The sequence below is a fragment of the Cryptomeria japonica genome, chromosome 9, assembly GCF_030272615.1.
Source record: "Cryptomeria japonica chromosome 9, Sugi_1.0, whole genome shotgun sequence".
In the NCBI taxonomy this organism is placed as follows: Eukaryota; Viridiplantae; Streptophyta; class Pinopsida; order Cupressales; family Cupressaceae; genus Cryptomeria; species Cryptomeria japonica.
Window position 1 is genome coordinate 273,165,841 of NC_081413.1, and position 6,398 is coordinate 273,172,238.

Sequence of the window (6,398 nt, forward strand, 5' to 3'; positions counted from 1 at the left end):
ACCCAGTTCAAGGTGGATACTGTGGTTAATACTCTTTAGTTAGAAGAAATGAGAAAGAAGTCTTCTGATACGAAAAAAGATTCACTCTCTGTTCGAGGCAAATCGAAGGACAAAGACAAGAAGAAAGGCAAGAATTCCAAGTCTCAAGAGAGATTTAAATCTCTAAGCAAGAAGTCAAAGATGAAGTGTTGGAACTATGGGCAGAAAGGGCATATCTGAAAGGATTACAAGGAGGAGGAGAAGAAAAAAAAGTATTCTGACACTCAATCTTCTCAAAGTGATGCAGATGCATTTGTAGCGGCCCTGGCAGTACCTACATCATATGACACCTAGTTGGTAGATTCTGGCACATCTTTTCACATGACCTCCCACAAGGAGTGGTTCTCAAAGTATGAACCGTATGCTGGTGGAAAGGTATATTTGGCTAGTGATTCTACGTTGGAGATTGTAGGGAGAGGCAGAATTAAAATTCAATTCCCAGATGGTAGAGTGAAGGGGATCAATGGAGTTCTTCATATACCAGGTCTAGTAAGAAACCTTCTCTCTGTAAGTAAACTTAATGATACTAGAGTACAAGTTACATTTGTGTCAGGTGGTTGCAAGATGACTAGGGGTTTTGTTGTATTGGCAAAGGGTGATCACATTGGTACACTGTATAAGTTAAATGTTGAACCTATATGTTGTAATGTAACTTCCAAAAATTATGTTAAGACAACTGTAAGGATGCATAATGCTAATTCATTGGAAGCTAAACCTCCTGCTTAGAAAACAACGCTCTGGCATAATAGGTTAGGACACAAGTGAAAAAGGTTTAAAAGCCTTGAAGAATAAGAATCTGGTTGAAGCTCTGGATGATTGTAGTTTTGAGTTCAATTTTTGCAAACACTACATATATGGAAAATATAATCGAGTTTAGTTTTATTCCAGTTCTCATAAGTCTTTTGATATTCGGGATTATACTCACTCTGATATGTTTGGTCCAGTGGATGTACCTTCTTTGTCTAAGTCTCAATACTATGTATCTTTTGTAGACTATTATTCAAGAAGGGCATTTGTGTACTTTCTTAAAAGTAAATCAGAAGTTTTCAGTCGGTTTAAGGAGTTTAAGAAACTTGTTGAAAATCAGACTGGGAGAAAGATTAAATGTTAAGAACAGACAACAGTGGTGAATTTTGTAGTGCAGATTTTGACAAGTACTATGTTGATCATGGAATTAAGAGACATAAGACAATACCTTACACTCCACAGTAGAATGGAGTTGCAGAAAGGTTGAATCGATCCCTAATGGAGAAAGAAAGAAGCATGTTTAGCAGAGTTGGGTTGGAACAAAAATTTTGGGCTGAAGTAGTTGCTACAGCGTGTTACCTGCTAATCATTCTTCTACTTTAGCATTGGTTGACAAAATACCTATGAAAGCATGGTCTGGTAAGAAACCTTCTTTAAGGCAACTTCGTATTTTTGGTGCAGAGGCATATGCTCATGTTCTCGATAGATATAAATTGGACAACAAAGTGGTGAAATGTATCTTCATTGGCTATGGAGTTGGTGTGAAAGGATACAAACTTTGGAATCCAGTGAATGGTAAGGTTGTATACAGCAGAAGTGTGATTTTTCATAAGCTGAAGCTTATGTCACTGGATCATAATATAGAAAAGAAAGGAGAAGCTGAGTTGAAATTCCTCCATCCAAAGAAGAGTCTCAAGAGATACCTGTAGATGAGGAGAGTGCAAGTAGTTCAAGTAGTTCTGAAGAAGAACATGATGATGAGCCTCCTATGGAACCTCAAGAAGCCCCAACACTAGAGTTGAGAAGATCTACTCGAGAGAGGCGGCAACCTAATAGGTATACACCTAATAATTACAGTCACTCTATGTTGAATGTTAATTGTGCCTATTCTTTACTTGCAGATATTGATGAGCCTAGGACTATCAAAGAAGCAATTGAAATGTCTGATTCAGATTCCTGGTTGGAAGCCATGAATGATGAAATATCATCGCTAGATAAAAATGGATGGAATTTTGTGCCAATACCTAAAGGTAGAAAGTCTATAGGCTGCAAGTGGGTGTTCAAAAAGAAGTATGGTCCAGATGGAAGCATTGAACAGTAAAAAGAAAGACTGGTTGCAAAGGGGTATTCGCAAAAGGAAGGTATTGACTTTGGGGAAATCTTCTCTCCTGTAGCTAAGCTGACATCTATCAGATTTCTCTAGTCGCTTGCAGCAACATATGATTGGGAGATTTAGCAGATGGATGTGAAGACAACATTTCTTCATGGTAATCTTGAAGAAGAAATTTATATGTCCCAACCTAAGCAATTTGTGGAAAAAGGTAAAGAACATCTGGTATACAAACTCAAGAAGTCTCTGTATGGTTTAAAACAGTCTCCCAGAATGTGGTATAAAAAGTATGATATGTTTGTTTTGTCCTTGGGATTTGTGAGATCAAAATTTGATCATTGTGTTTACTACAAAACTGATGGTGATAGGATTCTTATCATAGCTTTGTATGTAGATGATATGTTGTTCATAGGAAACACAAAAGGTATGATCTCATATTTAAAATCTCAGCTTTCTATGAAATTTGAAATGAAGGATTTAGGAATATCAAATTACATTCTGGGAATGGAAATAAAAAGAGATAGATCTAAGAGAAAACTTTGGCTCAACCAGAGGAAGTATATAACCAATGTTATTAACAAATTTCATATGTCTGATTGTAAACCATAGGTTGTTCCCATCTTGCAGGGAACTAAGTTGTCTATGTTTGACAGTGTAAAATCTCCAAAAGAGATTGAAGACATGAAAAGTGTACCTTATGCAAGTGCTATAGGAAGTCTGATGTATGCTATGGTTTGTACAAGACCAGAAATTGCCCAACCAGTGGGAGTACTTAGCAATTTTATGTCGAATCCAGGGAAACCACACTGGGATATTGTAAAGAGAGTGTTCAGATACCTGAAGGGTACTTCAGACTTTGCATTGTGTTATCATGGTAATCTAAAGGTTTCAAAGAGAACTCTCAGCATTTATGGTTATATGGATTCTAATTGGGCAGGGGATATTGACAGTAGGAGATCCACTAGTGGATATATTTTTGTCCTGAATGGTGGAGCAATTAGTTGGATGAGCAAGCGGTAAGTTGTAGTCGCTTTGTCCAATACATAGGTTGAATACATAGTGGCCATACATGCTTGTAAAGAAGCAATCTCGCTTAGGCGTTTGAGTTCAGATATTGGTTTTGATGCGGGGCAGGTTGAAATCTGGAGTGACAGTCAGAGTGCCATATGTATGGCAAAGAATCCTACTTTCCATACCAGGTCGAAGCATGTTGACGTTCAGTATCACTTCATTCGTGACATGGTGGAAGATGGTAAAGTTTATCTTAACAAGGTATACACTCTCAAAAATGTTGCAGATGCCTTGACGAAACCAGTAAGCACACACAAGTTTAGGTGGTGTTCAAGTTCTATGGGTCTTCATACCCATGTCTCTCATTAACTCCTGAAATGTTATTCGGTCCAGTGAATTCCTCTTCAAGTGGGAGTTTGTTGGAAATGTGCCTCTAATTCACTTGACATGTTCGGGTTGATCGGGCTAGCCTACACCGATGGAACAGCAAAGTGGAAGAATGCATCGGAGTTGTGTCGATGATCTGATGGAGCTGTCTTAGGCGGTCTGAGTTGACATCGACTATCAGGGGTTCTGGTCTGGATTTAAGCCAATACCCAATGAAGTCTCCTTAGGCGATCAGGTTGATATCAACTATTGGGTATCATCGGGCAATAGACTTTACTGTTTGAAATCTATACCGATGGTCGATGGAGCGGAGACCGACTACGAGAGCAAGATCAAACTGAGATCCAAAAAGGTTAACTCTCGGACACTAAGGATGTGACTGTCGGTGTATTTGAATACGAATCAACCTGACTCCTTGGTGTATGTGGGATATTTGATTAGCCATGAATGTAGACCGAGGTAGGCAGATGGTTAGACTTCAAGCCATTGGTGCAGTTGCTCAGATGAACCGTCAACCAATTTGGTATTTGAAGCCAAATGTGAACTGAATGTAAGGTGACAAGTTACGATATTCAGCATTCTATAATTGTTGTGTGATCTAAGTGTTGTATGTTAATCTAGAATGGTTGTATGACAGAGTGAAGGAAGTCTACAGACTGGACTTTATTGTATTGTTTGTGACATACTGTTAATAAAGTCGATTATCTGTTGTTGGTGGGTTTTTCTCCCGAAAGGGTTTTCCCACGTTAACTTTGTGTATTATATCTCTATATTGTTTATTTGTGTATGCTCATGCTTGCGCCATATTTTGTAAATGTTGAAAAATTGTATACACTAGTCTATTCTCCCCTGCAAATTGACATTAGGGAAGCGAATTTCCGCACTTGCTTTCCTTGCATTAGGAAGAAGTTGAATTACAATGCCCTATCTCAAATTCCCATCAGAGTCATTATTGAAGGGGATGTTTCTGGTTACATTGATTGCAGACTAGAAGACCTAAGGTCTCTAGTGATTCACTCCCAATTGAGTTTGTTCTGTGGAAAAGATAAGAAGATTAAACTGGAGTATAGCGTGATCGAGAAGAAGAATTTCCACAATGCAGCATATTTTCTCGAGGAATTCATAGAAGATCATATAAGAATTATTCTTAGTAGGGTTCACGGTGCCAAGATGTATCTTGAGCGAACCCATAATATCACACCGGAGGCAATCCATGTTGTGACCGATTTCTGCAATATTGGAGAAGTCCTTGTTCTTCATAAGATCACAAAAGCCAAACTGGAAGAAATCACTAGTTCTGTGAGCGAGAAGTGAGCAATGACTGTCAACACCATAAGAGTTGACTTGGTAAAGTATCCGTGCATGGTGATCGGGTATAGAGTATTCTATGCCAGCAGAATGAATTATGTTCCTATAGCTATGGTGTATGTCTCTTATTGAATGATCAAGGAAGATGCAGAGTACGACTTGTGTACCTGCATGCAAAAACAACTCATGGAGAATTTGAAATCCATCAAAGAGCACAAGGCACTAAGGTTCAAGTTTGGTCAACTACTTGTCAGATTGTTTTTCTACTTTCAAGGGTATTTTTTGGGAGTTGGTGATGTTCAATGGTCAAGTGACCTACTGGTTACAAGACAAATCAAAGAGAGTCTGCAAGCAGTGGGATCTACCTATCTGGAGACTCTGAATGAGTATTTTGATGAGTTGAGATTGAAGATGAACTAGAGAACAAGGCTATCAGGTGACCTGGTTAAGAAGTATGAAGATGATATTTGTTTCACGATCAAAGTGGATCATTGCATAGTGGAAGCAGTTGAGCCAAGAAAAGAGGAAGTTGAGCCTATGGGCTATGAAGTGGTGAACGATATACTCATTGGGTATGCCTCTACCCTACTTTCTTCACTACTTGATCCAAAGAAGAAGAGGACTGGTACCTACTCTAAGAGGGTTAATCCTACTGAAGTACCGAAGCAGAGGAAAAAATAAATTTGTGCCATCGGTATCAACATCGATTACATATGTTGCCAGTCCAAAAGTGACCAAGAGGTCACCAGCCAAGAACAAACCGGAGGCTATTCCGCCAAAGGTATTTGAGAGGAAGAGGAAAACCAAGAACGGAGCACAGGATTCAGAAAACAGTGAACCGAAAGATGAAATGAAGAAGATGAGGCAATCGGGTAAGAAGACCAACCTAACTGTTAATGTACCTGTAACCTCTGCACCGGTAAATATACACATTTCTTATTACAAGCCTATGACACATTATCAAAGGATTATAAAGAATATTAGAAGGAAAATCCTTGATGATCTAAAAGATTATTTTGATGCTCTTAACGATACTGAAAAGTAGGAGGTAGAAGAAAAACTCATTAAGTATTTATGTGATAATGATCGGTCTCCAATCGATATTAAACCTATAGTTTCTAATTCTTTGTATGATTGTTTGGACAATAAATGGTGCATTGTCATTGAAAAGGAGCAAACAATTAGGGAGCAAATTTTTGCTCAATATTTCCCAGATGCTTCCAATTCTGAATTATTTGAGATTCTTGATCAGTACAAAGGCATATTTTTCATGAGAAAGAGAAGAATTCAGTTACTTGGAGGTAAAATCTCTGAAGTAGAAAAGTACACTCATCTGCAGGCTCAAAAAATTGTCAAGATGCAAAAGGTGCCTGAAGAAAATCTATAGGCCAAGCAAGTATTTGACCTATCAAAGTCAAAACTGGATGAATCCTTTAATGATCAGGGAGAAAGAGTAGTTGAGCAAAATGATCCTATCAATGTGGATGCATTAGATGTTGAAGGTACTAAACTGGAGGAAGCTAAGAAAGAGAAAGCGAAGAAGGGAAAAGAAGAGAAAGAGAAAGCAGAGAAAGAA